The sequence below is a fragment of the Aulonocara sp. 'chitande type north' Nkhata Bay genome, linkage group LG10 (genome assembly GCF_057382095.1).
Source record: "Aulonocara sp. 'chitande type north' Nkhata Bay isolate Kocher_YH1m ecotype deep benthic linkage group LG10, A_spYH_male_GT1.1, whole genome shotgun sequence".
In the NCBI taxonomy this organism is placed as follows: domain Eukaryota; kingdom Metazoa; phylum Chordata; class Actinopteri; order Cichliformes; family Cichlidae; genus Aulonocara; species Aulonocara sp. 'chitande type north' Nkhata Bay.
In genome coordinates this window covers 1,902,552-1,928,826 of record NC_141353.1, presented here as the reverse complement: position 1 = coordinate 1,928,826, position 26,275 = coordinate 1,902,552, and the positions used below count along the sequence as shown (strand labels likewise).

The window sequence follows — 26,275 nt, the reverse complement described above, 5'->3', positions numbered from 1 at the left end:
ACATTTTTTCTGTGAAATCCACGTCTCAGTGCAACATCCAGGGAGATGGAAATTATCTTTAAGCTAACGGCTTTCTGCACAGCAGGGGGCAGAGTACAAGAAGAGAAGCTAAAGGTGTGCTATATTTTATAATTCCCTGTGGCTCATTAATCTACTGGTCAGAAAGGATGCCGCGTCTTGTTGTGTAGATGCATTTTTGTTCGTTCACAGAGCGTGGTACTTTATTTGAACACTTTATTGCAGAGCAGCTTCAGTTTCATTAGCAGTACCTATCATATGACTGCTGAAAGTTAACAATTAAAACTGGTGCTGATAATTACTGAAATTCTACATCCTTCGATGTGGCAAGTAACGTGATCCTAGTGTGGGAATGGCAATTTCAGCCACATGTTTAAAAAACCTACATGAAACATCACTAAGCGTTGTGGATTTTAGGGACTTACTGCCGTAATAAAGCCGATCACATCAAACATCGTGAAACTGAACAATTTCACACCAAGAATTTAAGGCCATTAACTAATACGTTTTATTATTAACTTTACATATAAGATAGTACCCAGAACAAAACCTTGTGCAATCAGCTCTCTGTTACAACATTAATATACAGGCGCTCACTTGCCTCTGCAGGGTCGTCACCATTTCAGCAGCTTTGGTTCAAGAACCTGAGATGCAACTAATGCTGAGAGTTGTGCAGCGACAACATGCTGAGAGTGATTCAGTACTGCAATATTTATGTTCCAGCAGTGCAGGACTGGAAATCCTACACACACTGAAGCAACGCCAGCACTTCCTGTGTGTAACCACCTCAATTTAAATAAAGCACACGTTTAAATACAAAGAACTAGAGACAACCACGCAGGACAGAACAAATCCAAGCGCTCACCTTTTCACAGGTATTTACAGTAAACAGGGCTCATCTGTGGTGCAGACAGCCAAACTTACTTTAGTACTTAAAGTGAATAATGTGGTACTTTTGTTGTTTTGCCTAATAACAAGTCCTTTTTGTATCACGAGGGGTTTTTCAGTTATTGCATGGATGATATTCTTTTCATTTTTCTACATGCATTGTGGATTTTTATGCATCATCACAGCAAAAGTTGGTCATGGAGACACATACTGTGGCAGGAAATGCACATTAGCATGCGCTTATACACTGGTTTGTAGACATAGCAGCATCCTAACCCCACGAGATACAGTCACAACACAACGTGAATAGTTTTCAGTTGTTTTTTACTCGACTCTTTAACATGAAAAAAAACACCAAACTATTCTTTGGTTTTTCTGGGGGGCGAGCTCGTGTCTGCGCTGAAGTCAAACAAAGGCTCTGGTTCTTTGAAGAGCTAATGCTTCAGTCCATTTAAATAATATTGCTTTGCCGAAAGCAAATTTCCTGCAGAAAGACACAGTGGGTTTATAAGCCGGCAGAGAGTGGGAACGTAACGACTGTATGGACTGGGAGGCAGGAACGCTAAGCTTGGCTGACAGACAGATTGAAAACAGAGGAGAAATCAATCAGCGATCGTGCAGGCTCGACAGCACAGAGCTGATTTTCCTACAAGCAAGAACGAAAACAAAGAGCGAGAAGAAAGAAAGACGATAGAGAGGGACGCTTTAATATCCTCTCTTCCGTGAGATGGACCAATAGATGCCTTAAGAGTGGATTAACCAGAGAATCCCAGCCCTCCACACCCCCCACTCAACCAGCTGAACACAAACACCACAGCAGCCACTAAAAGCACTCACAAAAGCGAGTGGGTGGGAACGATGACACAGACCATGTCTTTGCTTTCAGCTGGATCTAGCTCATTACCTGCGTTTGTCTTGGAACCAAGTGAATTTACATCGAGCCAGGCCCGTGAAATCACTTGAACCTGAACAGTGCAGGGTTCACCCACTCGAGCCCACAGAAACCAACACGGAGAGGACATTTTAATGGGAATGATTCACATCGGCACAGCTCTCCGAGGGACACGCCAGCAGAACAAACACTTTCAGCAGCCTGGTATTTCTTTATAGTCTCCATGCAGTCTGTGGGGTCGTGACCTCAGCAGAGCGATGATGATACTTGGTATGCTAATTTCCTCGAGCATGTGCGTGAACACAACGCAGCGCAACAAGATGTTCACACCTGCACGGATAGAGAGGTCCAGGTGAGTGCTTTGTGAAAGCCAACTGTTGCACAACGTTAGGTACATTTTAGTCGATGTGCATTTTTAGACCGTAGCAGCAGCGACTTTGACATCAGCGTGAAAACGAGCTCATCATCGAATGACTGAGTGCTTGATTCAAAATAACAAATGAGAAAATGGTCGATGCTTCCAGCAAATATGGAGATTAAAATTAAGAAATTCCCTCTGTGATGTGGCCCACGATGGATGTTTTTATAAATTTGGTTTGGAGGGAATATTTGACCTTCTTTTCTCGTTTGTTTCTTATGTAGCTACTTTTTGGATTATTTATTTATTTAGTTGAGATTCGCCGAATCGCACAAAAGACCTAACATTAGCTCAGAGATTTTTTTAATGTTTGCTGGAAGAGACATTTTGATTTTTAACATATTTGTTGTTTGGTCGAGTGTCAGACAGATGAACACGGTTATAGTGGAAAAAAGAAGCCAGTTTCCCTCCGCACCACTGTGGGTTTTCATTTCAATAAAATGTTTTTTCCTGAACACAGGCTGCTGTCGTTCTTTCTGTTCTGAGTTTGAGTAAATGAATCGCTGCTGCACTCTGAGGATCTTAAAACATTTCTGGTGACTGCTTCTGTTAGCTTCAACCAACATTGTTAGCAAACGTACTCATGGACAGATAACTCGCCCTTGTAAAATCGATCGACGATAGCCTCAACTAGAGCTGGGCGATATGAGATTTTTTCATATCACGATATGTTTTTTTCATTTCAGGCGATAACGATATCTATCACGATATAAGCCAAATAACTATATTTGTAAGATTTAAATGTGCCGTTGCTCACAAGTAAAATGTGAAATAATCAGCAGCTTGTTTTTATTTAAATATTTATTTCCCATAATAAGTTCAACAGGGTAGATGTACTTAAGGAACATGAGACTTTTTCAGATAAATAAAGGCAAATATTACAAACTACACAAAAGGCAGCCGCTAAAGCGTTTAAGTTTCAAAATAGAACAAACAAAACAGACTAAACTGTCAATTCCACTTAGAAACAAAATATTAATTCTAAAAATAAATCTTAGTTTGTTTTACAGAAGAACAGACAAAACTGACTAACTTTTGTCAATATCAAATAAACTGAGAACTAAAAGGAAATTCTCAATCTCTCCTTGTTGTATAGCTGAGCTTTTCAAACAGTTTTAACAGTTACTTTAGTCTGACAAAAGCCGAATGACGAATTAGCGCTTCCAGTCAGAGACTGAGGCTACGTCCACACGTACACGGGTATTTTTGAAAACGGAGATTTTCCGTTTTCGTTTTAAAAAATAATCCCGTCCACACATAAAGGCGGAAATGAAGGAAAACGCTGCTATGAACATGCCAAAGCAGCAGGTGGCGCTAGATTCCTAACCGTGCAGAAATGTTGGCCAATCAGAAGTCTAGAAGCCTCGGTGGGAAAAAGTAAACAAAGCTGGGGCATAGAAGCAGAACCGAGTCGTATGTGTGGAGGGACAGTAACTGTGTGTATATGTAAGCATTTAAACACTGCAGAGAGTAGAATTAACAGTATTGTAGAAATTCATTTCACCGAAACAATAACGTGGCGCACAGTGTGACGCATGCACCAGTTTATTGTATTTCCAGACTTGCTTTCAGCACAATTTACAGTGCACGCTACTCTGTTTTTGTCAGACTTGAAATAGCCGAAATACCTTCACACTACGGAGCTTCTATGGCTCTTCCGTTCGACAATCTCTCCAGCGTTGGAACCATCATCTGTTTTCTCTTCGGTCACGCTCGGTTGATTTTTCTAGTCGGCGCACTCATTTCCTCCATTACCCGCTGGCTGCTTCCCAAACAAACACACGTGCGGCTTGGCACTTGTGCTGTACGTAACAAGTCACGCGACGTGACGCTGCGGCTGTGATTGGTTCGGCTCTGCGCTACTTAATTTGGATTGGCTGACCTTTTTTTTTTTTTTTTTTTTTTTTTAAAGAGGACAAGGGCGGCGAGGTCTATCGCGATAGCTTAATTTCTCTATCGAGTAAAAGTTATATCGCGATACATATCGTTATCGTTCTATCGCCCAGCTCTAGCCTCAACCTATCGTTGATCGTCGATAGGCAACCTTACAATACTCACAGATGAGGCTTTTCTAATGTGTATAGATAATGAAAATTTAAATAGTTGCTCAGGTGCTTTTTTTTTGGTGTTATACATCATTTAAAAATAAAAAGGTTCAAATTAATATGAGGCTTTTTCAGCTGAACTCCACACTAGGATGACATTTGTGTCATGTACCTAAGTCTCAATAACTCGAGTAACACAGTAACATTTTTAGTAAGAATAGCAGGCGGCTTGTTACATCGAGCTTCTTATATAAAGAACGCCGTTTTTCCCCGTTTACATACAACGACCTTTAAATGCACAATGCATTTCAAACTGATGAAGTGAATCCACACTTCTAACACCCCCCCGTCATGACCGATGAGCAACATGACTGACACTACCAGCTTATTTATTAGCTGTAATTTTCACACATAACCGCCTCATGTGACACAACAAACATACTTTGTTCTTTACAATCTGGAACCAGGACCAGCCAATCACCCGTTCTTAATAATCAAAACCTCTGTTAAGAACCCAGCACACTTTGGCAGATAAAGCCCAGCAGAGACCTCAGTGGTTTATTCCCTTTAAGGCTAACCCATTTAAACTGGAGATTAAATATTTGGCAGTTGTATGCAGAAACAAGATACTGGACTGTCACAGACCATAATATTACCAGATGTGGATCCTCTAATTAAGTAATATTGTCCTTTTAATTCAACTAATCACTTCTGCCGCAGCAATCCCTTCTCATTATCTGGGCTCAGTCCCTGATGAAGACAAATGGAAGGCCCTCCTGCAAATCCAGACAGTCAGGTCCCATCAGCCTGCAGCAGAGCGCCGTCTGCCAAGGTAAACACAAACACTCGCCACCACAGAACAGTGTCAGCGAGCCAGCAGGGCTGGGCCAGCTCTCTAAATGTGAGGACAAGCAAATGAGCAATGAATCAGATATGACGCGTGTGCAAGTTTGTGGATTTACACACTGTGGGAAGAAGCATCCACACTGAAACATGACAGATGCATCACTGTGAGCGTACAGCTTTAAAACATGAGATTCGTCCTCGTATTTAATGCTCAAGCTACAGTTTTCAACAAGTTACAAGCATGGATTCCTGTTTCACAGCATGAAAACATGTTCACGTTTACAGGGAAACATGACTGTCTCGAGCTGATATCAGAAATCACTCACACAATGACATCATTTCCTGTGCTGGATGACCACAGATGTGGCAGAGACTCATACAGCAAATATAATTCCTGTCAACCCATGAAATAATTAAGAGAAAATTATCTTATTTAAACTAGACTGATTATTGAACCTTGTGACAAATTAAAAGAAAATAAATTAAATATTAATTTGCATATATGCATTTTAATTTTTTGTACATGCTTTTTTGCAGTTTCTCACCTACAGCAGCACTACACGTGTCTGATTGCAGACGTGAGGATTTTTAAGGGTCAGATTTTCGGATTTTTATAAACATGTTAAACTCTTATTCTGTGACGTGTAATTGGAAAAACTTAATCAGCTGCAAAGTGCTGCTTTGTACTAAAACTTATAAACCACATTTTCCGCACTATAAGGCGCACTTAAAATCCTTTAATTCTTTCATAAATCGACAGTGCGCCTTATGTATGAATTCTGGTCGTGCTTACTGAACCGGTTTTATGTGCTACACGGTGCTCAAAGATCTGACAAAAATGTTTTAGCATGACTTTGCTAAGCTACGAAGCCGCACCGCTTGATGGGTTGTTGGAGCATTACGGCTGTAGTCAGGAGCCTCGTGGAGGAATCTGGGTCCGTCAGCTAGTGATGTGGGATACCACAGATTTCCTTTCCGATCTGATACCAAGTAAAATTCAGGGTGGTATCAACGATACTGAGCCGATACTTTGTACAAAAACCTATTTATTGTATCTTTTAATGTATCTCAAATTATAGCTTCATAATGATTACAGGATATTAGATTAGTGCTTAACAATGGAGAATTATCATATAGAAATAAAAAACCTGAAGTTGTGCGCTATTGAGCATGTTGCCTGCCTGCAGCACTAAAGGACTCCGTGAGAGACGTCTGTCTCGCCCAGCAGCACCTGTCCTTGTCCTCTCCTCCTCTTCAGTTCGCCATATTCTGTGATATGATTTACTTTGAGGTGTTTGACGAGGTTAGTGGTGTTGCCACAACACCTCACTGTCTTGCCACATGTATCGCAAACCGCGTCTCGGCTGTTTGTGAAGGTAAAATATGTCCACACACAACTCCATTTACGCTCAGCCACTGTTTTGAGTGTGCACGCCACGCTGGACACATTTATACAGCCGTATTTCACACATGACTAAAAGGCGGAAGAGGAAGTAGTTCCTTCCAGGGCAGACAATCCGAATGATGTAGTTTCTTTCCACTGTGTTCCTGTTAATGATAAACTACAAATCTACCCTAAATTACTAAAATATCGATATTTTAAGATGAGAATCGATTCTAAAACATAAATGACTGGTATCAGAGAAATCGATATTTCAGTATCGATCCGCACATCACTACCTTCAGCTTCAGGTCCCAAAGTCAAGCGAACACTGCAGCATCACTGAGAGTTACAAACTGTCTAAATCCTTTCATCCTTAATAAAATGATCAGCATTGCTGCTTTACCAGGTGTAACAATGAAGTTTAACATCCAGGCATCCATGAAAACAGGATTTATTACATCTAACAGAGTTAGAAGTTAGCAGGAAGTTAGCTCGCTAGCTTCCACCTAAACATGATATAGCATGTTCTGACTGAGAGGTTTCTGAAAGAATTCAAACGTACAGCTCTGCTATCACTTCCAACATAAATGAAGACAGAAAACTAAACAGCAGTGACGTTTGTAGGGTTACTGAAGTTGGGCTAGCTGGTATATAATGATGTGCTACGTGGTAGCTAGCGACACAGCTATGTTAGCATAAACACAGTGAAGCTGGAGGATGAACGCTAACTTTTTTCCACTGATAAAAGTTAACGTGAGGGTTCCTGATGGTTAGAGACAAATGCAATCGCATGGCAGGATGCTGTAAACGGACCAAACTTCAGTCACAACATGGGAATAGAGCAGCTGCCAGAGAATTCAGCTTTAATGAATCAATGGTACAGAAGTGGAGGAAGAATGAGTTGAGGAAAGTTTGACTTCTCTGATTGTCTTGTTTTGCTTAATGTGCCTTATGGTCCAAAAAAATACGGTAATATGTTTGGTAGATCCAGACTTCATTTATCTCACTCAAGCACAGTATTAAAGCTCAAAAGCACGATGCTATACAGCACCATAAATAAAAGTTGGCCAGAAACATTAAAGATAAAAGAAAAGGGAAAATAAAAAGTAGCGCCTTTGCCTTTTCCACGTTCACTGTCATCCCATATTTTTATGAACTGTTCACATCATTGTTATCTGAGAAGATCTCAAACACTGTAGTCCCAATAAAGCTGCCAGCTGAGCAGCTGACAACGTGATTGATTCTCTGAGAAAGTCATCTGGCAATCCCTCCCACACTGCTGAATTCCTTCGAGTGTCTCTGCGCCCAAAATGTCAAATGAAAAACAGATATTTTTATTTGATGGCAACATAAGGGACAAACTCTGAATGATACGAACCGAGTTAGTGCTCCTACAAGGCTGTAAGCACAGGCCCGTGTTCACACAAAGCACACATTACTGCTTTTCCACATGCTATTAAAAACACAGCTATCGCTGGATCCTGTGATAGAGCAATGCATGCCGGTCAGCCATAAACAGCACCAATGCATCATCAACTGCATGAATTGTATAGCTCACGTGAACTGTTAGAGCGTCTGGGGGCCTCGTGGTATAAAGTGCATTATTTATGCTTCCCTGCTCTTTGTGGCTCCATGTATCCAAGATGAATGAACAGGAAGATGAAACGCTCTGTTGTGACTGCCAGGGGTGAAGGGCCTGCGAATGAAAAATCTACCCGGGCAGCTCCTGTTTTTGCTCACACGCACAGACACGTGCACGCACAAAAGCAAGCGAGCTCCCCTCTTCATGCATCTGCTGTCCCTCGCCATCTCCGAGCCTATTTGAAGGTGACATGTAGGAGGAGATGGATGTGTGGTTTGCAGCCATTAAAATGTCCCCATGAGGCGAAAGAGCTGTTTGTGTCTTTAGAAGAGTTACAGAGCCTGGGGTGAGACAGAAACGGGAGACTCATGCTGCTGAGCTGTTTTCATCATAGCGGGATGACCCTTTGTCACCGCTGAGGGAGAACACAGCTGCTGTATGAAACACATTCCACACATGAAAGAAAGTGAAAGGAACGGCGGCTCGGCGGCTACTTTAGCGGACAGGCCCTCGTCCAATGATCTCATTAAAACGGAGCACATGAGTGTGTGAGCTCGGGCTGTAAAAACTGTTACAGTCAACTACAAAAAGAATCTTTTAATGTAGTATTTACATAACATTTAATCAAAAATGACTTCTAACTTAGGCTACGTCTACACGAATCGTCTAAAAACGCTCCGCGTCCACGCTATTTGACAACTATACATTTCGCCGCTTTGGAGAGCGTTTTCAAAACGCCATCTCAGTGCGGGCGGAAGGCCAAAACGGAGAGAAAAAGATGCGTTTTCAAACAAAAACATATTAGTGTGGACATGGCCTTATTGACAGCACTGAGCATCACGGTTACTGGCAAAACTGATGACAGAGGTGGCAGATAACACACCATACCACCACAGAAGAACTGGAAGGAGTGTTAAAGACGTTAATAAACAGTTAATGCACCCTGAAGCTGAAAGTCTGCACTCAGTCCCCAAATATCCATGAACCTGACTGAACCGCTGTTGATGAAACATGCAGAGGCCACGTGTACTTCTACAGCACCACTGCAGCAGAACACATGGAAGAAGCATGGGGGGGCTGTGGCCCTTTAAATGTTTGCAGTAGGGGTGGGCGGTATAAACGGTATACGGTAGAAACGAATGAATTTGGTCAACCGTAGAGATTTTGACTATGCCGCTCTACTGCATGTTGATGACGTCACCAAGCTGCGCCTGTTTTGGTCGAAGTATCACAGCAGCTGCAAGCGCGCAGCTTACACGTGGGGAGGAGGAGGAGGTGCTCATGAAGAAGACCGGTGCGACGTCGCTCACGTGCACCTGGTTTGGGTTTAAGCAGTCGGACGTTGAGCAGAAAAACATCATCTGCAAATGATGCCGGGCGACAGTAACAGCGAAGAGACGAATATGAGGAAAGCCAAAAACTGCGCCCCCCACAAACGCCCAGTCAGTCAGGTGGAAAGAAGAAAGGAGGCCCTAACACCAACAGGTCTGTTCCAAAGGCACGTTTTGCACTTTATTTTAAACAACTTAGAATTTAGTGTTTTACTGATATTTGACTTGTATTTTTTTTTTCAAAAATGTTTGCATATTTATCTTCATTTTTATTTGTTATTTAAAAATGTTGTGTTACATTGTTTGGAAAAGCTGTTACATCTTAAAATTTATTTGAAAAGCTTTGTAATTTAAATTAAAAAAATGTTTTATACAATAAATGTTCGTAAAATGGAATTTTATACTGTTCAGTCATTTTGACATATAGATATATATCAAGCGGCGCTAACGCGTTAATGAGCTAACCGTGCCAATGCGTTGACGCCGTGCAGCCCCACGCACGGGGCGATCCGCGATAACTCACTACCGGATATTTACCGCCTTAATGCGGTAATGGCGTTAACGTCATTTTAAGGAGATTGACGCTGACAGCGCTAATATATCACGATATATATCGTTATCATTATAACGCGACTGGATGAAAGAGGAATGGTAGAGTCGCCGTCTTCGGGATGGCCCCATGACGTTCTCCACTCCTTGCAGGCATAATTAAACTACCCACAGAGAATTTCCACTTGAGAAACACACACACACACACACACACACACACACACACACACACACACACACACACACACAATGTAAGCAGCATTGTAATGAGGCAAACCAAATGCTTATCATAAAAAGCAATAGTTGCTCAGGGATTATGAGCTCTTAATGATCACAGTGCTGCCAATTAGCGCAATATAATCTTAGTGGCTTGTTTGCACTGACACCACTCGACCTGATGGAAAGAAGAAATGAAAAAGAAGCTGAAAGGAGGACAGCTCAGTGATGGTGGCAACTCGGTGCTGTCGTTGAAAGCATGTAAACTGAATCATGAGGAAACAGAGTGGGAGGCTAACACTGCCCCTCTGCTTAGTGCAGCTGTCCAAAACAGCGGTCAGGGTCACGGTCTGCAACCTCCAAATCTGAGTGTCTAAACGTGCGTATAAATCTTTGCACTGCAAATTCAAAACACTCGCAAAAACTTTACTGTGACATTAATTGTTCAATTTCAAACACTACAGAGTGATGAGATTCAGCGTGCTGCTCAACAACTGCATGACTGTAGCATAATTAGCAGTGTCAGATTATAGAAAATGACCTGTTAATCCAGACGTAAAGCATTTCCAGTCACACTGCAATTACAGGTGTGTTAGCGCTGCAGGTTATCGCCATAATGCAAGACAGCACCGCCGACACCACTCGTGTTCCACTCTGGCAGGACCACAGCTGCGGTTTGAGGAAGATAATTAACGCTGATAAGAAGTGTAACACTAGATCTGCCATTGTTGCTTTGCATCAGCTGTGTTAGGTTCGATCGTCTTGACCCAACGTTAATTAAGGGGAGAAATATCAAGGGCATAGACGAAAGCTGAGATATAAAAAAGCCTATTTAAACCACCGGTCTATAGATGTTTGAACTAGCGGTCGCAGCATCTTCTGAAGTCGCAAACGTAACAACAGAAATTTGTTGGCACCAAATGCTTTATAGGAGGCGTGACACGTGACCACTGCACCAGCCACTCACCTGTGTTACTCTTATGTATTCGATTAGTTTGCACAGTAATGGTCTTCACTGAGACAGACATTTGCACACATGCAGATCACATGTGCACAAATGTTGGAACAGCGCTCATGTGGAAATGGCTCCTCTAATGCAAGCCTGACAACAAGTTGGTGCACAACTTGTTTAACATCTCCTGTTTGAAAAGGAGCTGCCAAATCAGCAGATGTAATCTTGAACAATGTGTTGCATCAGCAGATCAAACGAGTCGTGTTAATTACCCCGAAATGCTGACAGCCTACTTAGGCAGCGACTAAACCTGTGAAAATGTGTCACGTAGGTCAATCAAAGAATAAAGCCCCTTTCAGTGAAAGAATTACAGACCAATCCCATTAGATCAATCAGCAAACACAAATGTGTTGCTGCCTGCACATGCTCTATCTCGAGCGGTGTTATGGTATTGTTTTTAGGTGCACATTTATGTTCATTTTATCACTTTAAAGACATCTTATTGTCTGTGAACAAAGGTTTCAGCACGATCACATGTCCAGGCTTCATTTCTGCATCATCTCCCTGACAGAAACACACACACAGGACAGGAGGTGTTTTTGTCTCCTGCCACGCAGAGTTAAAATCAATCAGTCGATGACCAGTTCGAACAGAGAGAACACCCGTCACAGTGATAGCCAAAGTAATATTAATGAGCAACAGCATGAAGTCGTGGAGGACCCCGCCGTCGACAATCACACTCAGTGTTATCAGCAAGTACAATAATCATTCCACCCTCCATAAACTTTATCAACTCAGCACTAACATCAGTTCTTCTGGTCGAGGCTTCGTTCCCTCTCGTACTCCAAGTTACTAATCAAACTAACAGTTTAACAGTCGAATAATTCAAAAACACACAGCGGCGACTCGCTGAGTCGTCATAAGATGTTCACATGATCAGAACAGAGACGCCTTTGACCTGAGCTTGGCAGTAGAGCAGGGCGATATGGCCAAAAATATTTATCACGATATATATTTGAAAATTTGCGATAACGATATAACTGACGATATAATTGATGCGAGACAAAATACAACTCCACAACATTACTAGCGCAAAAAGACAACCTTCCATTTATTTTCACTTAAACAAGAAGCTGGTTTTTATGTACATTAAAGCTTTATAAAAATGTAACAGTGCAAATGCAAATTCCTTGCTGAAAGTTTAACCAAAAGGCATTTCCAGTAGAAATAGGCTGACATATACTGAGCATAACCATGTATAATATCCACTGAAGTTAAAAAGAGGTGCTTTGCAACATTAAACTGCAGTGTGCAGTATGTATTTTTCGGACCATAAGGTGCACGGGATTATAAGGCACATTAAGCGAAACAAAGCAGTCAGATAAATCAAACTTTATTAAACTCATTCTTCTTGCTTCCTCCACTTCTGTACCATTGATTCATTAATGTTGAATTCTCTGGCAGCTGCTCTATTCCCATGTTGTTGCAGTATATTAATGACTAACCTCGTATTGTGGATGGATTATCTCAGTTGTTCTCCTGACTGAAGTTTGGTCCGTTTACAGCATCCTGCCATGCGATTGCATTTGTCTCTAACCATGAAGAACCTTCACATTAACTTTTATAAGTGGAAAAGTGTTAGTGTTCGTCCTCCAGCTTCACTGTTTATGTTATGCTAACATAGCTGTGTCGCTAGCGATCACGTAGCACATCATTATATACCAGCTAGCCCAACTTCAGTAACCCTACAAACGTCACTGCTGTTTAGTTTCCTGTCTTCATTTATGTTGGAAGTGATAGCAGAGCTGTACGTTTGATTTTTTTCAGAAATCTCTCAGTCAGAACATGCTATATCATGCTTAGGTAACTAGCGAAACTAGCGAGCTAACTTCCGCTAGCTTCCTGCTAACTTCTAACTCCGTTAAATGTAATAACTTTTGTTTTCATGGATGCCTGGAAGTTAAACTTTATAGTTACACCTGGTAAAGCAGCAATGCTGATCGTTTTATTAAAGATGAAAGAATTTAGACAGTTTTTAACTCTAAGTGATGCTGCAGTGTTCGTTTGACCTGAAGGATACGGAGTTTAGGACCCAGATTACTCCCAGATTTAAGGGCATCTTAGTCCGACAAATACGACAATAACACCCATACGGTAAAAAAATACATTTTTCCTGGCCAAAATATATTTCAAATATATGGTAAATATATTTTGTATTTGTGATGCTCCAAAAAAATATATTTTTGAAATTGAAAATATATTTCTTTCAAACCAAAATACATTTCAAAACATATTTTAGGGTGAAGAAAATACATTTCCAACCTTACAGTAGAATGTATATCAAAGTATCCTTTATTTAAAATATATTTAGTGCAATAATGATGATAATGATAACAATACTAAAAGTAACATGTTTTATGCACATCTGCAAAAAACAGTTGGATTCAAACAAAACAGAGTCAAAGGTCTATCACGAATTAGGTTGTTTATTCATTTGCTTACAGTATTTCACATTACACAATATCTCACTATAATGTAGCGTTCATTGACTTTGAAATTATCTGTCAGTGATACAGTAAACAAGATACAACAACTGCTATGTACACTTTAGTTTTTGACAATATATACAATTTAGTACTTAAAGGAACACACTCCACTGTTTTGGAAATAGGCTCATTCTCCACCTCCCTCAGAGTTAAAAATGCAGCGTCTTCTTTCTAGATCCGTACGTTAATAGGGCTCTGGAGCGTGATCTTACGGGATGGGGCGTAGCCAGGATTTTTGGTCAAGGTGCCATATTAGCAGGCCAAACAAATGCTTGCTGTGTGGTCGGTTGTAATGTTAGATTGCACTACCGACAAAGGAATAAGCTTGAAAACAGGCTCTCTTTTCATTGTTTCCTCACCTGGAAACATCATGAGGGAGCTTATGTGTTGGATGTTACCAAAAGAAGGCGTCTAGCCTGGATAGCAGCTGCGAGACGAGCTGATATTCAGTTCTCTACCAGCCACAGATATCTGTTGGTGTGCTCCAGTATTTTCATTCAGGTAAGTTCTAAATAAGTTCATATTATTATTTATAGCCTGTTAATTTTATTTTCAATAGCACAAACTTAGAACAAACATGCAGAACTACCTTCTATTTATAGAGTTGCTAATTATTTGGCATTATTGCAACAAACCAGCCTATGAAATGAATGAAACAAATCCTGACTGGGTTCCAACACTACACATGGGGCACTACGAAATCCCTGCTTCAAACTACATGCTACATACCACCATGCCAATCAGATTACTTCTTCCATGTGAGGGTAAAAAGGTGACCTTCCTGGATAAGATGGCAAAGGTTTGCTGCGTTTTGGTGAACATGTGCCCCAGTGTGGTAGTAAAACCAGGGAAAAATGCTCTTGTTAAATACTTTTAAGTCTTGTGCTGTTTATGTAGTGATAAGTTTTCAAAAGAGACAGTAAATTACAGAATGCTAGTAGTGGGTGATATTATACAAATGCTGTCATGATTTTATGTGAACATTTTGTCATTTGTAAACTATACATAACATTTTTTCTACATTGTAACTGATGTGATGTTCGACAAAGTGCTTTTAATTAAAAATAGGCAAACATTTCTTTGTTTCTTTATTCAACTTTTGAACAGTGGTATTTAGTAAGTACATATTCAGTAAATGCAAAGTATTTACATGGCCCCCTAAATTAAAACATTATGGGTTATTCAGAACAGAACTATGCTTGGAAAAATATTGTCCCATCAGTTGATCCAACTCCTCCACAGTAGCAGGTGGAACTTTTCTTTTTTGAGGATGGCTTCTTTTACCTGTCACAACGAATGGTCTGTTTATGTTTTGATCAAGAACCTTTTTTTTGGGCAGCTGAAGAGGAGAAGTCTATCTTATGGCCAACCTCTGGCTGTATCTTGGTCATATTACCCAGCAAAACCCAGTATGCAGGTTCATCTGTAACAGTCCTTGTGCCACAGATCCTCACTGTTGCTTCTACATTAAACAGAAGAGCAGTGACATGGCTGCAAGTCTCCACGACTCTAGCCATACAGCTGCAGTGGGCGGCTTCAACCTTCCCTGTGATGCTCACAATGACCTGTGGCTGCAATGCTGCAATTCAGTCTTTAAGAGTGCAGGACCTAAAACACACACACAGACAAAGTTCATTTAAAGACAAGAACTTTAATAAGCCAAGTCCGACACAAATGTGTTTTATTTACTTTCAAATCCATTTATCATAAATGTAACAAATAAAGTGTTTTTATGTATCCATCTATAGAACGCTGCATGTTATATTCTAAATCTGCATGTTTCTTTTTAGAAACCTATCAGCAAAAAATGAATCTAAAGTATGTAATGCAAGGATGTAATCACTTTCAAGAGGGAGAAAACATAAAGTTCGACTTTAAGTGACAACTATGGACACCTAATATGACAAGCAGATTCTGCAGGTCATTAATCAATGTATAAAACTAAAACAGAATGTATTTTTAGTGACACAGGACACAAACAAGGAAGCAAGATGTGTAATTAGGATTATTTATAATAAATATGAATTAATTAGGGCAATTTCTTTAACCATAAAGAATAACTAAATCCTTCAGGACAATGTCACATCAATGCACTGAACTCACTATGTTATCCCTCTAACAGAGCCTCTACATGTTCTCACTGTAATTTCCCCCTCACGAATGAATTTTTGCTAGCACTAATTTGAATGCTGGGGGGAATCAAACGCATTTTACTCGCAGTACTCAAGCTGACTTACCTTTGCTTGAATGACGGCGTACTCACAACGTGGAGGCTTAAAAATAGCCAAATCTTGTACCCAGTCCTTGGTGAATTGGATGTGCGCCTCCAGAGATTTATAATTGCGAAATTGGTGCGCCGTGTATGCTCTGACTCCACAGACAAGGTATGAGAGTAGATCATGCTAAGTCAATAGCGGTTTGGTCTTCAGGGTTTCTACTCCACGGCTATATTTCATACGGGTCCACATTTCAACAATCAAGTACCGTCTCTTTGCATCTGGACAGAATCTGTCTCTATACCGTCATTTTCTTTTGAGCTACGTTTCAGAATGGTTCGTAGCAATCTTGTTTTGATTCGTGACCTGCCAAGATGGTGCTGCGCTCCCACAATGCATTGCGACATTACGTCAACTCCAAAGCCCTTTGCGTGCAGGAGTGTATGCGCATGCGCACTGCCACGGTGGTTTAAAAAATAAAGATATAATGAAAAGTAATTAATAAAAATTAAATATTTAAACATTCCCACAAATGTGCAATGAACGTGCAAAAACTCTCTTTAGTAGTTGTTGCTGTTTCTTTCTTTCTTTCTTTCTTCTTTTTTTTTTTTGAAAAATAACGACGTCTCTGAGGCGCGAAATCTGACAGCGAGAGGAACGGCCGGATACAGGAGACGGGAAGAAACAAGCCGATTATGTTCGCGTTAATTAAGTGGTTGGAAGATGTAAAATTCTCAATTCTGCCAACTGAACATATACGAGATTTTAATGAGGATGAATAATTAGCCGGCATGGAGGAAACGGACCTTTATTTCGTGGAGTGGCGACAAGAAGCCAAGGCGGGTGGCCAGTCTAAGAAGCCTCCATCATCAAGCTAGCAGGTGCCTTTTCCCATATAATATTACTTTATTCTCGTGTATTTGGAACGGAAGCGTAGAGCTGCCACCCAGGCAAAAGAGAAATATAAGTATATCACGTTATAACGTGAAAAGTTTATCGTTCTAACAATATACTATCATGTTTGAACAACATGTTTGAACAACATTGTACGAAAAATGTACATAATTATCACGTCCGTACAATATTGTGCGAACGTGACAATTATGTATATTATAATAACGTGATATTATATTATACAAACATGAAAAGCATAATGTTAGAACAATAAACATTTCACGTCATAACGTGATACAGCTCTATTTTTCTTTTGCCTGGGTGGCAGCTCCACGCTTCCATAATTTGGTAATCAAAATATGTAACTTAATTAATTATATTGTGACGTACTTTTGCCTTTTCTTATTATTCTGCCTTCTCAATAACTATCAAAGCCTATTCACATTTAATTTGGCTTTCACAGAAATCCTACCTCTCCTTCTGGCTACAGAGTACTTACCAAGGTTAGAAACAAAGAACAGTTATGCTTTATTAATGTTCGCTAATTACAATGTTCCACATTTCCTTGCTTTTTAAGTCATTTTTAGGCTTTTTAGAGTTTTTGTTTTTTATTTTTTTAGCAGTAATGTTTCTGCCTATTTATTTCAGCCCATGAAATCGAATGCAGATCTTCCTAATGTGAGATTTACATAAATGTAAGTAATTTTGTTTGTCATTGTCATTAATGTTGTTGCTGTTGTTGTTTTTGTGCAGTTTGCAATCATATAAACCTAGCAAGCATCAGTCAGCACAGTGACTAACCTAAACAGATTCTTGCTTTATTCACATATATTATATGTAATTATATATACCTGCACATTGTACCTAGGGTTGCAGCCACTTGGCCCCACCCCATTGTTGTGACAGCCCTGATTGTACTTATACACTGCATCTGAACAGGGAACAGTCTGCCACATTAATGTATTTTTAAGTGACTTGTTTGTAATACATGAATTTGTTTTTTACAGATGTCAAAGTCTCAACCTCATGCTGCCCTCCCCCATCCTCCTAAAGTAAGTATTTGTTGTTGTAGTTTTTTATGCGGTGTCTGTGTCACATGCTAATCATAATTATTGAAATAACTGTTTTCTAACAGATTTTCCAAAACACTAGTTATGTTTGTTGTCATTCAGACCAATACTACTGCTTAGACATTGTTTAGTGGTCATGCATGTTTGACAAGCTCGTTATGATACCAAAACAGTAGGCCTATCACAATAATCGATATATCGACTTAACACACAATACATGTACATGACCTCAATAATTGTTGATGATGTAATTTATCCGCCATTATATTTACAAAAATAAAATATAATGATAACATAACAATAACATTAAATAACATTGTTTTCTATTTGTTAGAAAATTTACTATTTATTCAAGTTTTTAAGGTATCTAATATTTTGATTCCTAATTTCAATGATCTAAATACTTTAAGAATTAGATGTTGGTTTGTCAATTGAAAGTGTGTAGATCTTGCATTATTATGGTGTTATATTATGATTATACATTCAAAGACATAAAATGGTCTTAAAATGACAATGACATAACTTGTCGCAATTGTTTATGGGGCAATATACCGACCAACAAAAAGTCGCTATCGTAACAGGCCTTCAAAACAGACGGTTTTATGATTGATAAATTCAAAAAATAAATACATTTAATTTCTCTGAGATTCTCTAATATTCAGTTACAGTTCACAACACAGTTACCCGTACATGCAGTATTATACTGTAAATATAAATCTCTGCATTTAGCATCCCACTAGAAGCGTCACAGTTACTGCCTCTTTTTTTTTTTTTTTTTTTTTTTAAAATACCTGTACTATCACTAACACATTTACTGTTTTACTTTTAGCCTGTGGATACAAATGCAGATTTCCTTAATGTAAGTTGTGCATTTTAATTACATCATGTTATTTTTATTATTATTTATTTATTTATTTTATTTTACATTCAAATATTTCAAGCTTCTTGGTTAAAGAAGCTTGATTGCTAGTAGGTAAAGAATAGTTCACCTATAATTCATATTCCCAATTAATTTCTCACCTCTGATTGAATGCCTTTGTTTGTTTTCCTTTTGACTATAACAAAACATTTTTGCTGGATATATATGGTGAATTTATATGCATAGATACAGTCGTAGTGCTTGACACATGCAAACAGCAGTAGATGTACTAAAAAGGAAATAATTACAATCATGATGTTGATTGCTGATGTCAGTATATATATTTTAGAGGAATGTTTTGTTTTTCACCCAAAATGAACTATATTGCTTCAGAAGAGATTTATTACCCTATATAAACAGTATCTATATATTGTTCTGTTTTTTGTTTGTTTTTGTTATTTTCAGGTTCAATGGTGCGTGTTCTTCTAATGGCCGCCTTCCCACTGGAGGTTTTGATCCACAGCAATTTAAAAGGTAATCAGCTTTGAAAGTCAGTTCAAATGGTTAGCTAATAGTACTTTAAAAAGCCTACTTCTCTGTCACCAGTTTCTTTACCAAAAAGCATAATATTGTAGTTCAAATGTTTAGATGAACAAAGATCAGATTTTTGGAAATTTAACTAGCCAGACACTCAAATGTTAATGCTTTTTATAGGAGGACACAGCAAAACAGACATCGGCGCAGAGCGAAGAACTGCCCTTGATAAAGAAACCATGACAGCCATATATAGTAAGTGAAGACTGTGTATCTAAAATTGCATACTGCACAAGTAACTCACTTTGCAACAATAAAAATTGCACAGATAGGTGATGAAGCATTGAAGTGGTTGGACTCAGACAAAGAAGGTCAACAGATTGAATGATGGAGAGTAAGGATAGATGACCAAAAGGGGTGTTAGTATTACTGTAATGTGAACTGGATAGACTTTCCATCGAGGGGGAAAAAAAAGGTAAAATTATGTGGAAAATATATCTGTATCTCTATAAACGGAAATATCTGTTTGCTAAATGAAGCTAGCTAATTTAAATCATGTTTTTATTTTAACTCTGATAAAAGTACTAGAACTGTGACTTTTGTTTGTTACAGTGGCGGTAAGGAAGAGGTTCCCCAATGTATCCAGAGGGGCTTTGGGGATTGCAGTCAATTCAAAGCTGGGGGAACTCAGACTGTTGGAAAAGAAAAAAAAAGTTACATTTTAAATATGTTTTATGTTCGTACACACCCACATATATATATCTATATATATATATATATATATATATATATATATATATATATGTGTGTGTGTATTCCTCTGCTTGTTATTGATCAGTAAACATCTTTGAGTGATCACATTTTTATTGTGTTAATAGCAGTTCACATCAAATTCACAGTATCGTTACTTATAAGTGTTTGTTGCAGTTGCATTTTGTATAGTAAAATGTATGTATATATATATGTGTGTGTGTGTGTGTGTATATATATATATATATATATATATATATATATATATATATATATATATATAATTTTTATTTTTTAAAAATTTTACAATTTTTAAGAATGTTATGAAAATAAAGTTGTATAATGTATGTTCCTAGCTTGATTTATATGCTGTGTTTGTTTTAGATATCAAATAAAGATTTTCAGTTGTTACATGTGAATGTGTTTTCTTCGACTGAAATATATGAAGGGTAAAATATATTTTTGAAAGATTTTTAATTAATTTTCAATTATATTTTGAAATATATTTCAAAATATACAAAAATTGGCCAAAAAATATATGCGCTAAAATACATTTCAAAATATATTTATATATTTTGAAATGTATTTCAAAAAATATATTTTGAAATACATTTCAAAATATACAAAAATTGGCCAAAAAATATATGCGCTAAAATACATTTCAAAATATATAAATATATTTTGAAATGTATTTTAGCGCATATATTTTTTGGCCAATTTTTGTATATTTTGAAATATATTTCAAAATATATTTCAAAATATATTTTTTTACCGTATGGGCAACGGCCGCTTGCATGTTCTGCAAAAAAATGTGCTTTGTTGTGTATCTGACGGACAAACACCAAACCAGTTCCACATCACGGAAGTTGCACCATTTTTACAAACCAATTCTGGTTCATCTGTTTCACTCAACAATCGGCCATGTGCGTATGAAAACAAAGGCACTGCGCATGTGCGTTTTACTCCCATTCTATCGCGATATTTCATTTTCCTATCGTTGCCTAACATTATACCGGTATTACCGTGAACGGTATAATATGGCCCAACCCTACTTGGCAGGTTTGAAAAAACAAACTCAGATTAAACACATCTTCTTCTTCGGCCTTGGATAACACAATATTAATAACTGAGTGCTTAACTGTAATGCTGTTGGCTTCTGAAGTGTGGAAAAGATGTCGGGAAGCTTTAGGAAATCATGTTGCTGTTCTGGATCTGGCTTCTTTTCCAAAACAACAAAACAGTCTTGCAGGCGTGTTTGAGAGAAGTGTCAGTTTGACAGGTGTCTAACTTTAAATTGACATAAAGCTTTAGAAGTTAGTTCACCCTTTACAGAAACTAGGAGAACAAAAGCACAGAGTAACAAGGAGGCACCTGGCCTGGGATGCAACAAGATGTCATTTGTCTGAATGCGTTGGTTTGTAACATGACGGTCAGGAAAAGACATGCGATGGCGTCTGCAGCCTCTGGTAGTGTGCTTTCCTCACGGGGCGATGGAAACCTGAAGTTTAGAAAAAGCACGCAGAATGAAACACGCTGCAAAGCGCTGCGTATCCCGGGAATAACGGAGCCTCGTGGAAAAGAAATCATAACAAAGGTAGACACAGATCACCCCGAAACTGCTTCTGGTATTTTTCCTCCGTTCCTCGTGAGGAAGGTGAAACGTGCCAGACCAACTTGAGCCGGTCTCGTTTCGAGCCACTTCCTGCTCCGCTGTTTTCATTTCATTGAAATAACAAGAATCTAATAAGATGCCCAAACGACTTTAGTGACAGCGTTTTCCAAAGTGACATTATCGTTACATGAATCAAATCTGCCCATTTTTCCATAAAAGGAATAAGAAGGTGTTGGGCTAATTCGTGCTCCGCTCCCTTTGCAGCTCTGAGTACAAAGAAAAAAGACGTCCAGTTAAAATGGGAGGGTCTAAAATGACTCCACACATATGCTGGCATTAAGCATGTTACAAACCATCTGCTACTGTGTGAGACATCATTACACAAAAACCATATGTGGCCTAATTCCTGTGTAATCACAACAAAATACACAGCCTATTATACGTGTTTATCACCAACAACTTGTTGGTCAGCGCTTTCCCTCAGCTGTCCCTCTCCTCCCAGCGACGACAGCCGGGGGCAGGAGGTGGGAGAGAAGGGACCGCGCTCTGATGGATGCCGGGACACTGGGTGAGGAAAGCGACAGATCACACATCTGAAATTTTAATCAGAAGGCTCAGCAGGAGAGAGGTACACCCAGCATGCTGTTCCCGTCAGCATTACGAGCTAAACTGCAGGAAAAAAACAAAAACGATTCACACCATCAGAAATCACCACCCTCAGTTGAAACAGATACTGCAATTACCTGGGAGGCATCGCTGCAGAGCGCTCATCTCGCTCTCACTGTAAAAGCTGTGGATGTGCTGTGTGTGTCCATGCGTGCAATCATGCATGTGTGCCTGCACACTGGGGACTGTGCTACTGCTTCATGAATTAGGCCATAAATGCAATAAGGCTGCAGCAACAATCAGCCAAGTGCACACAAAATTTTAACTAAAAGGTCAAAAGGAAAATGAATCACGTCCAGAGATAAATGACTAACATTTCGCATGTGTAATAATAGGCACACATTTAAATTAGCAACTGGTTAAAACAGGGTGTAGAAACGGTCAGAGGGCAAATAAAATGAGCAAATAGCAAAGTGAAAATGGAAATTCAATTTTCCACTCAGTTTGCATGTTCTCCCTGCCTCACATCTTCCTGTTCGGTTGCTGCAGAAATGCTTTGTACACTGAAATTCTCTGATTTGCCTGCAGATATGATTTCTCTCCAGCCCACTGTTTTTGTGTTCTGTCAGTGTGAAAAGCAGCGAGAAAGAGCCGTCCATCTTCACTAACAGTTCTCGAGTTTGCTTGGATGAGCCCACAAACCCCACTGACAGCGAGGAGTGTCGGCTGGCTGTCCGCTTCATCCCTCTGCATGTTTGCTTGTCAGTCAGCCTTTGCTTTCTTCCATATCTCCACTTGTCCGTTCACCTTTCTTTCCTCGCGTGTCTGTCTGCCCACAGGCTGGATCTTCTCTGCCACACACAGAGCTCAGCCTCTTAGGAAAACAAACACCAGTCTTTCCCTCCTCTCCTCTCTTCTCCAAGTGTCCCCAGGAGTCTCCTTCCACAAAGCAAATAATGTCAGGTTGCACAGCAAACTCCCGTTTCTTCCTCCTCTCCATTCTCGCCTCCCTCTGGTCCCATTGTGTTGCGTCAAAGAACCCACCATAACACAGCACAAGCCAACTGTAACCATAGTAGGAGCAACACTATCAAGTCTGACCACGGTTTTCTTTCATCTCCATATACCGATGCCCACCAGACAATAGAGAGTTAAATTACTTTGCTAAACCCAGTCACAATTAGGAAGGATTGTGTAATTCAGTGCTCAGGGGGCACGTTTCCCCCGATTTACCACAATCCGTTCAATTAAGGGAAGATTAGCACCTGAGGGTTGACAAAGAGGTGATTTAATTAACCTCAGCCTATTAGTGTGAGAACATTTGCTTTGTTTCAGAGTAACCCAACACGCCACAGTAAACCCAGTGACAATGCAGCTGCTGTAAACTGCACACATGGGTGGGGCTGATCCAAATATCATCGTCCTAAATTATTGTAATCGCATCACAAAGGATGGATTTTATAGTTTATGTGTTTCCTGATAACAAATCACGCAGTGAGCCTCTGCATTAATTGCCAAGTGAGATTTTTTTAGAGTAGTCTAATAAAAATCTCACGGGCTTGAAAACTATCCACGTTTGTTTATTGCAAATATTGTGTTGCATCATAGGCGTATGTGTTATGTACACAAGTTTATTGCTAAACGCACGGTCCAAATCCCCAGAAGCCCTTAAAAACCAATACTATAACCTGATGGTTACGGTGACCAGAGGTGTGTGACAGGTCGATCGCCTCGCCAAATCGGATCAATCCAATTGGTCCTTACATTTTCCCATGCTTGAATGATCAGCTGCTGACGACAAGCCAAACTGGACCAAAGTCAATTCTGCGAGCACACGAATGAATGTGCCGTTCGATTGTTTCGAGGGGCAGACGGGGACAAGGGAGCACGATGTTAATGTTTGCACTGTGACTAATACAGAGCACCCGCTGCTAAGAGCTACTTAAAGTGGATGTGAAAGCTAAAGCGAGCGCTAAATTCACTGGACACTGAGGACGTTACTGTCTTGTGTGCACAAAAAATGAAATACAACTGAAACTAACTATAAACTATAAACTACATGGAGAAAACACACATGAGTGATTATTTATTCCCCATCAAAACAAAAAATAAATGTATAAAAGAAACATTTCTTCACTGCAGTGATCAGAAGTTCTAATGGACTATCGACTGAAACCACACGGAGGTGATTGCAGGAGGGCGCGTCAGGACCACTTCATCCATCAGGCCTGTCAGAGATCCCCGGCAGGAGCAGGAGGCAGCAACACATCATTAGAGGCGGCGGTTACTTATTCACACGTAACTCACACTATTTTGGGACTGTTAAACCCACACCACTGGTCTGGCTGTGATTTAGGGCCACTTCCTGCAGCACATATCAATATCAATTACTGTTGCTAAATGATACATTTAGAAAGGGAAGAAAAGATCTGCCAGACATTCATTTAGTTTACAGCCTTGGTCTATAAGCAGTCACACACAGCTGAGTTTGATTTGCTGTTTGCATGAAGCTAATACTAAAGTAAAACAGAGTCATGCTCCCAGCCTGTCTTACAACTAGGGCTGTGCGATATGACCAAAATCTCATATCCCCATATAAGACATCTATCGTCCGATAACGATATAAATCACAAATTTAATATTTTCTGTAAATTCTGTGAATCTCGGGCAGCTCGACTTGAAGTGTTTCCAGCTGGGCGTCATGTAGCTGGAGTCGAGTGTTTTAAGCGATGCATGAAACGATACATTTTTAGACATAAGTTGTAACGGCCGCCGTTTTCTTTATGAGTATTTATTACACGGCGTGCTGCGGGGAAAAGCCTGTTCTAACGTTTGAGTCTAAGCTTTATTTTTTAGCACCTGGCGGCTCTTTTTTAATTCTCATCCTTAAATAATCTGCTCTTTCACGTGATTCAGTTTATTTTGAAAAGTCTCAAGAGGATCTTGAGCTTTATTGTGAAAGGTTTATGTGGAACAAGCAGACACGCGATGGTGTTACCGTCGCTGTTGCTAACGACAACGCACAAAAACAGGCGCTTGTCCGTCCGTAGTGTGGTTATATTAAATATAAGAGAAATAGAGAACTTTAAGAAATGAATATAACCACTACAGTGACGATCAAAACCATGAAAAAAATATTGCCGTAAACAGTTTATTTTGCGACACCACGAAACAAACGATAGCGTAAAATGAAACGATTTTTATATCGTCATCCGATATATATGGTTATATCGAACAGCCCTACTTACAAGGACAGTATTTAACCAAAAACATGTAGTTCAGCTTATAGAAGGAAAGTGGAAAAGACTGAAATTTTAACCGCACGTGTGTAAATTACCTTCTTTGTCTCATAAAAAATATTCTTTCCAACCATTCTCATTTTGGTCCAAAATGACCTTTTTCCTCCCCAAGTGCACTACCCCACGAGGTTGGGCGATGTGTAAAAATTTTCCAACCGACAGTCCAACAATTTTATTTTTTATTTTTACACCCTGATACTCCCACATGTGGAACATTTTGTAGTCTTCAGCTTTTAACCCATTCACTCAGTGAAGCAGCGAGCAGCTACCCACACAGCACCTGGGGAGCAGAGTGTGGAGACTGCACCTTTTTTCCCTCTTTGGCTCTCGGAGGAGGCGGACGCATCTTTCGCCTCTCCCTCCCTTATCTTCCCTGCTGCTGCTTCTATGTGTTTGTCTAGTCTCGTCTAACTCTAACCCTCAAAGAGTTTCCCGGTCTTGTTCTCTAAAACCTAAAGAATTATGGATTTGTTCAACTGGTCCCGTAATGGAATTGACACCCTGCTGGGCTCGGGAGAGCCCGATTGTCCTGCGGAGACGTTTGCTGCCGGATACTCGATGGTCGGTTGCGTCGTGTGTCTGGCGACACTCTCGATGGAGGACATCGAACAACATCTACCAATTTGGAACCATGATAACAGAGTTCGGGCTGGTTGGAGCTGGCTTATCGAAGAACAAGAAGCGGCTACAGCTGTTCAAAATCCCACAAGGCTGGCCGACATGATAGACGATTGGCAGGGCTGTGAGTACTCAGACTGTGTTTTGAAC

The 26,275-nt window shown here is 39.7% G+C and overlaps 1 protein-coding gene and 1 long non-coding RNA gene across 13 annotated transcripts in view; one reads left to right on the top strand and one right to left on the bottom strand.

The window, feature by feature from the left end:
* auts2a (activator of transcription and developmental regulator AUTS2 a) overlaps positions 1-26,275 on the bottom strand; it is a 355,571-nt gene that overhangs the window by 294,249 nt on the left and 35,047 nt on the right. The window lies entirely within an intron of this gene.
* On the top strand, positions 16,357-19,992 carry LOC147319989 (uncharacterized). Of its 4 annotated transcripts, XR_015131191.1 has the most exons (5): positions 16,365-17,829; positions 18,677-18,706; positions 19,172-19,240; positions 19,421-19,495; positions 19,853-19,992. It is a non-coding gene; the product is annotated as an uncharacterized LOC147319989 (long non-coding RNA). The 4 variants fall into 4 exon arrangements; XR_015131192.1 differs by having other exon boundaries at positions 16,357-16,764; positions 17,241-19,240; XR_015131190.1 differs by having other exon boundaries at positions 16,368-18,706.